Source organism: Mytilus galloprovincialis, chromosome 5 (genome assembly GCF_965363235.1).
Source record: "Mytilus galloprovincialis chromosome 5, xbMytGall1.hap1.1, whole genome shotgun sequence".
Lineage (NCBI taxonomy): Eukaryota > Metazoa > Mollusca > Bivalvia > Mytilida > Mytilidae > Mytilus > Mytilus galloprovincialis.
The window spans coordinates 74,074,997-74,082,814 of NC_134842.1; the positions used below are offsets into that span (position 1 = coordinate 74,074,997).

A 7,818-nucleotide genomic window follows, 5' to 3' on the forward strand; every position below is an offset into this window, starting at 1 on the left:
ATCATCGGCCATGCGCAAACGATTTAATGGAAGATCACGCTTCAACGGATGACAAACAATTCTATATATCCATTGGCCGTATAATGGGGATTTCCCATTTTCAACATTGATTATTGTTTTTGGGAGCCATCCAAAATTTTCAAGACCGTCTTTCCGTCCACCGTAAGATGTGAACATTATTTTCTCTTCAAGGTCATCAAAAGTACTCGCATCAAACTGATGTCTGTCACTTAAAAAAGGTTCTAGTATATCAGTATGATTATCATAGACCCACATTCCCTCTAGATAACACAAAACAGGTTTAAAATATTTGCGGTAGTCCCTTTCTGTGTAATTTTGATCATTAAAGGCCCTAAACCACTCACGCATTTCTTGTACCTGTTCAGCCTCAGTAGGTTTCTGTGTTACCTCAGGTGGAACATCAGGGAAAGGTATTTCCTCAGTTTCTAAGAAATTTTTCGATGTCGTACTTGGCATGCGCAGTTCAGGATCATTGTGTCGTGTTCTGAATTCAACTCCATTTAACACGGCAACAAATTCACCGACACCGATTGTACGTTTCATATGGGAATGATCATGAATGGCTGCAACTCCCCTTTTTGACCTCGTTGTCGGAAAGTGGTACGGTTTGGTTCCATCGTTTATAATTCTCGTTTGTTTCAAACCCGAATCACCGTCACTACGAATTTTTTCTTCTATAAATAATTGCTGTAGCATAACTTGTCGGGAGAGCTTATCCATTTCTCTCTGCAGTCTCTCTATTTCCCCTTTATTTGTGGAAATCGTCCGAAAAAATAAGATCACACAAAATAATTGCAGTAAATTCACTGATCCATATCTTCTATCCATATCCAAAGATGATCACTTTTGAATATGTTATAATGCAATAGCTGTACTATATGGTTATTGACACGTTGTGTAGTTGTCAACTATTTGAATCATTTACAACTGTTCGCATCTGAAAAGAAATTAACAATTTAAATGCTGCGTCTGTGAAAATGTGCTTGAACAAAATTAAAATGAAGACAGTGTTGATGTATTGTTTAGGCCAATAGATTTGTCAGCTTACAGTTTTTTCTTTTTATTTGACGAAGGTTATTTTACACATGCGGTATGCAGTGATATGACTTATATGTAATTTGCGCACATCTTTATAATATTAGTTTAAACATATTTTATTGTTCAAAACATTGACAATAGGATTAGACACAAGTTTTGCAACTGAGAACGTCTTCTCCATTACATACAAATAATAAATAACCGAACAAAAATAAAATACATAATAATAACATCATAAACAATATTAATATGAAGACATGAAATTAACAAGAATTTAAACGACATGGCTCATCAAGTCGAGTTGGCCGTAATCTCTTTTGATAGACCTAGCTACCAAATAGGTTGTTTTTATCTTGGAAAAAATATTCACTCTAAATGTAAGTTATTAATGTATTTCAAACAATTAAATTAAATTGTTGTTGTCAACCGATAGGATTTTATAATAAAATCAAAGTGATGATCCATGTGTTAGGAAAAAATGAACAATTTCATTCGAAGTCAACAAAAGGTAATTACATTATTATTGGTATATATTTAACCCTAATGTCTATAAACTATGAAAAGCGATTGGTCTCTTTAATATAATTCTGCACTTTTATAAAAATTAGCGTGTTTATGTTCATATTAAACAAAGCATTGCCGTACATTAAATTTTCAAAGTCGGTAGGTATACTTTCTTTTCTAAGTTAAAAAAATAAGTTATTCCTTTGCACTGTATAATTTTTACACGAGAGGAAATAATGTTGAGCATTTTCGTTTAAATAACCACATTGACACATTGCGTTAGGTTTAATATTTGCGTGATACAGATCCATGTTAAGGGCTCTGCATTTGTTTCTTAATCTTCGCGTAAAACATTTAAATATCTATCGCAAATATTGAGATATGTAGGGGGTGATTTGTTTTAATAATATTTCTGTTTAATTTTTAATTTAAATATATTTAAAGAAAGTTCATTTCTAATTCTTAAATCGAGCGAATTCCATAGTTTGATACTAGATGGAATAAAATGATTCCTGATAAGGAAACAGTCTGCTAGAGGTTTGGTATATATTTTGACTGCTTCGATTCGTAGATTGTAATTGTTTGTTTCTGCAACTGTAGGGGTATCCATCCCGTCTCTAAATAACAGACTTGGGGTCAACTACATTGGAATGTAATTAATTAAATTACACATTCTTTGTCTTTGCAAAAATGGTCAATTACCTCAATTACACATTACACTGTTTTTTAAATGTAATTTCAGACACAATGTTAATACCTTTATCATATGTTTGATTAAGGTGGTTCCCAACACTTTCACTAAAATTAATTTGGCTCGTTTAATTTTCATAAAATTATGACAAAGTATTTACTTCGACCCTTTAACAAAAATATAAAAATTTTGAACCAACCATTTTATCAGAAAAATTACACTGGTGATATAGTAGTTTGACAAACATAATATTCCCTTTACAACAAAACGTTATTAAAACGTTTGTATGACTTTACAGAGTTATCTCCCTGTAGTGTTAGGTACCACGTTAAGTGGCTTAATACGACTGCAAAATATTTCTGGTGCACAATGTCATACTGTGGATTCATTTATTTTCGTGAGTACAAATTTTCGTGAATACCAATTTTCTAGATTGAGGAAAACTTTCATTTTCGTGGATATTTAATTTCGTTGTTTTGGCAAGGTCTGTATTACATTCCTTTAGAAAATTTGTAATTCGTTAAACATTTAAATTTTTCGTTGTTCTCGTGTACCCACGAAATCCACTAAAACTGATATCCAACCAATATAAATGAAGCCACAGTACCATGCATTATAAACCATGGAAAACATGTCCATATAAGACCGAATAATTTAATTTTTGATATAACGCGTTTTCTGATTGGTTGACGTTATTTTGTTATGAGCCCATAGACATAATTTAGTCATATGACCGTGACGTCATCAACGTTTTTTTATGGTTTTCTGCGGTTTAAAATGAAATTTAGAATTAAATTATAAGAAATGACTGTAATATTTTTTCTGTCTATTCGAAATAACATAAACAATGTGGTGCACACTGTTAAATAACCCGCTACGCGCGTAATTCAGTGTGCACCACATTTTTTTATGTTATTTCTTCATAGACAGAAAAAATATTACAGTCATTCCTTAAATAACATTTTAATTAAGAACTTCTTTATCTAAGAAAAGAGATGAACATAAGTATAAACATAAAAACGGAAAACTAATGGACAATACATAATTAACGTAACTTACAAACATCTTGAACTATTAATAATAGATCAATAAGTTGTAATAAGCGAATGTAAATGATAATCACGCATCTGAGAACATTTCACCAACAACAACCTAGACTTCCTGAGTGGAATATTTGTTTACTGTCATCTTTGTACTAGTTTGGCTTTATAAATATTTTGATATGAGCGTCACTGATGAGTCTTATGAAGACGAAACGCGCGTCTCGCGTACTAAATTATAATCCTGTTACCTTTGATAACTATTTACACTATACGTCTAAGTAATATTCAATTGAAGATTATGTTCTTACCTCGAAATGTATTTTTTATAAACATATGTATATGTTGTGTCTTTTGAGGTCCTTTTTGATAGATGTCAATTTGGACCCTATATTCTTTCCGTAAAAAGTTGACATAACAACAAAAGAAACAAAGTCTGACGACAGAAAGGATTATAATAAATGTTTCATTCCAATCGGCTTTACCTGAATATGTGAATCTGATTCTAATGTAATTTTGGGTAAAGTTGTTACTCATTAATGTCTTCACCAAAAATTATTCGTGAAAAGATTATTTTATGTCGAGTATACATTTTTTTCTTAATCAAATTAAATTACACAATTTCAAAAAGCTTGCATAAGTTTATTAAGTTTTAAATGTCAGGGGCTATTTAACGACTCTTGCGATATCTTGACACACATTATGATTTACCCTACCGATTGATGTTAATATTACCAAAGAACCTCGTGAAACATCTTGAACTAATAATAATAGATTAAGAAGTTGTAATTAGCGAATGTAAACGATAATCACGCATCTAATAACATTGCACAAACAACAACCTAGACTTCCTGAGTGGAATATTTGTTTACTGTCTGTTTCTCTAAAATAATTGAAAGCAACACTGATTAACTTTTGTCTTGATGAAACGGAAACAATATCATGACTAAAATTAAAGCAATACAAATCATCGTCTTATTTAAGGACTTTTTACCCGAAAAAAATATTACATCAGTAGTAAATGTCAAATCCTTTCGATTTTTTTCTTTTTTTGGTCTTTTTAATTTATTTGATTCGAGCGTCACTAATGATTGTTTTTTATTCAGACAAAAAATACGTCAGGCGCACATAGAATCTACGATAATTGTATGCAGAGCAAGAACAGCTCTTTATTCTATATTGCGATAAAATTATAACCAACAATTTTTTGTTATAAAAATATAACTTGACCGTATTTTTATAATGTTAGTTCATGAAGTTATTTAAGGATGTACTTAGGTGAGGTTAAGTGAAAATTAATAAATCAAGAAGTTAGAATTGATACTATAAACCGGTAGAGCATATGTTAAGGATAAAAATAAGCTAAAAATATTGATAGGTCATGGACCTCCTTTTCGAGATATTTGAGATTTAAAATATGGCGGGAAAAGGCTGACTTGGACTTTTACCTTATATTTACATTGGTATTATTTGGGTCTCAAAACAAAACAAAGAAAATCAAGAATCTTCTAAAATTTTGTTAAATGACCTTTCACGAGCTATTAAGTCTTATATGAAAAAATAAATGGGTGTTATGGGGCAAAATAGTTTATGTATGGAAAAACACCAAGGAGTTCGAACATTTTACACAAATTCCATCATCTTAGTAAATACTTAAAGCAAGCTGTAAGTACTTAACCCGATGATATACACGATTTTTACGACAATCTTCTGTTTTGGAAGAAAATTACTGATATAACCAGGTATATCTTGCAGAAATCTTTATGAAACATTCAAACGAACTTGTTTTATATCTGACAATGCGGTATGGGCTTTGCTTATTGTTGAAGGCCGTACGGTGACCTATAGTTGTTAATTTCTGTGTCATTTTGGTCTCCTGTGGAGAGTTGTTTCACTAGCATTCATACCACATCTTCTTTTTTATACTGTAAAACTAATGTCTTGTTATAGTTTTCCGCGGTTTAGTTTTTTATAAAGTTGATGTGTTTCCATCGCTTTTAGTTTGTAACCTTGATTTGTTTTCTCTCAATCGATTTATGACTTTTGAATAGCGGTATACTACTGTATAAGAGAAAAAAAAACAAAAAAAAACCAACAGAAACAATGAAGTGCAACCACAAACGACACACAAAAAAAACGAACTATAAGATAACAACTGCCATTTCCTGACTTGGTAAATGAAGGAGGATATATAATTGGAGATGAAAGGTTTCTTATTCTTATCAAGTTTACTATAAACACTGATAATTACTTACCATAAACGTTGCATTATGTCTCTCTTAGCTAATTATATCTGATATATATTTCCTACTGATATAGAAACTTCAACGTTTGTTTTAAAAACTATATAGACTATAATTATTAGAACAGAACGTGGATTTTCCTAAACACTTAAGATAGATACGTAAACAGTAAACATTATTGGCTTAAGTGCGTACAAGACAATTATAACATTGTCAGATGGATGTGTTTCCAATAACCTCTAAGACAAACGTGTAAACATCTATAAAGATAGTTCATCCAATTAAGTGTACGGCATGTTAATTGCAATACATCTCTTGTGAGATAGCATAAACATACTGTCGATGCTAAATTGGAATTTCCAAGGTATGTATCATCTGTTATTTCAATGTTGTTCTTTTTTTACAGTGTGTTTGTCGTTTTGATACTACATTTCAATTATATATTTGTTTTATGATATTATAATTACATTTACATTAATTTTGTTATGTAATTATAGTATACGATTTTATTTATAATATTATTAACTGGTTTTAATACATGCCTATATCATATAGGATAAAAATGCGTTACCGTTTAGAAGTGAAGAAAGCATTCTTCTAGTCTTTCTATAATTCACTGTGGTATTTCATAATTATATAATCATCTACTGTTTTATACAAATTTTCAAACCTGGTTTCTACGACGAGTTTTTTTATTACACCAAAAATATCATACCGAAATATATTTCAAGCTTTCAAGTTTAATAGAAAAATATCTATGATGATTTGTTTGGATACACACAAGTATGATTAACCGCACTACTTTCTATGGCTCGGCAACAAAGAAATATTGGTTGTAATTCAATTGTTATAGGTGGTGCTTCTAATCAACACGGAAGCAAAATTTGTAAAATGAAAGGTAGCTTTGAGGTCTATTGTGTCCGAGGAAGTTCAAAACTAGTCATAAAACTCCCAAGGATTTATTTATTAAAGAAAGAATGTAAGAAAGGTTTGTTATAAATCATGTCAGCATCAAATAAATACTGGGCTTGTTATATTCCAATGGTCAAGAAGTTCACATCAGCAATATGGACTCAGTGTTTATAATGTCAATAAAACTAAATATGTCAGAGACTCATTTTTATTAATATTCATTAGGAACACTCAAGCTTACTGATGTCTGTTCTATGATCGGGTTGTTGTCTCCTTGACACATTGCCCATTTCCATTCACAATTTTATTGAATACTTTATAAACTTTGTGACTAATAAACCCTTAAAAAACATAACAAAACCAACATTAAATTTAGGTCGAAAAGAAGTTGAATAAAGGCAACAGTAGTTTACTGCTGTTCAAAAGTCCTAAATTTATTGAGAGAAAACAAGGTTACAAACTAAAAACACATCAACTATAAAAATTAACAACAAAGGAACAACATACACATGCAACAAATTCAGGTGGAACCCAACAATTTCCCTAAAGTTAATTTGACTTGTTTAATTTTCATAAAATTTTGACAAAGTATCCACTTTGACCCTTTGACTAAAATATAAAAAAAAAATAAAAAAAAAATTGAACCAACCATTTTGTCAGAAATATTACACTGGTTATATAGCAATTTGACAAACACTGATTCTGATCATTGAGAAGCTTAATATTCTCTTAACAGTTTAACGTAATTTTAAAAAACGTTTAGCCGATTTTATAGAGTTTTCTCCCTGTAGTGTTATGTACCACCTTAAAAACAAATGGCAACATACATAGAAACGATCTGTTTGATAACAACTGCCATATTTTTAAATATAAAGTACTTGAAATCGTAGTTATTTAAGGATTTCCCACTTTTTTTAACGAGAAATCAGTATTTAAAAAATATGTCAGGTACCACAGCATAATAATCGACTCATTACTATAACATGTGCATGATACTGTTAAATGTTGTGCAGTTGAACTGCTTTCCTGAATATACTTTCTCAGAACCACTTAAACAAATAAAATCTGAAGATAAAATATTTGTATGTATTTGCCACCGTGTTGCCCGTGACTTGACCTATACATGCTATAATGGTTTACTTTTATAAATTGTGACTTGGATGGAGAGTTGTCTCATTGACACTCATACCACATCTTCCTTTATCTATTTGACTTGTATTCTTGGGGAGCTCTATGACCATTAGAAAATCAAAAGGCTGACAAATCCACGAAATTAACCTAAGGTAAACGCTGCTTCGCGAAGTTTCTTACTTCTTCGGTTAAATTCTTCCACTGAGAATTTCAGAATTTCTGCCATAAATCAAGTTAG

The 7,818-nt window shown here is 30.7% G+C and overlaps 1 long non-coding RNA gene across 1 annotated transcript; it reads right to left on the reverse strand.

Annotated features, from left to right (window-relative positions):
• Positions 1-876: 876 nt before the first annotated feature.
• On the reverse strand, positions 877-5,781 carry LOC143076387 (uncharacterized). Its single transcript, XR_012978633.1, has 2 exons — positions 5,550-5,781; positions 877-958 (listed from the first exon to the last, which is right to left on the reverse strand). It is a non-coding gene; the product is annotated as an uncharacterized LOC143076387 (long non-coding RNA).
• Positions 5,782-7,818: the final 2,037 nt, after the last annotated feature.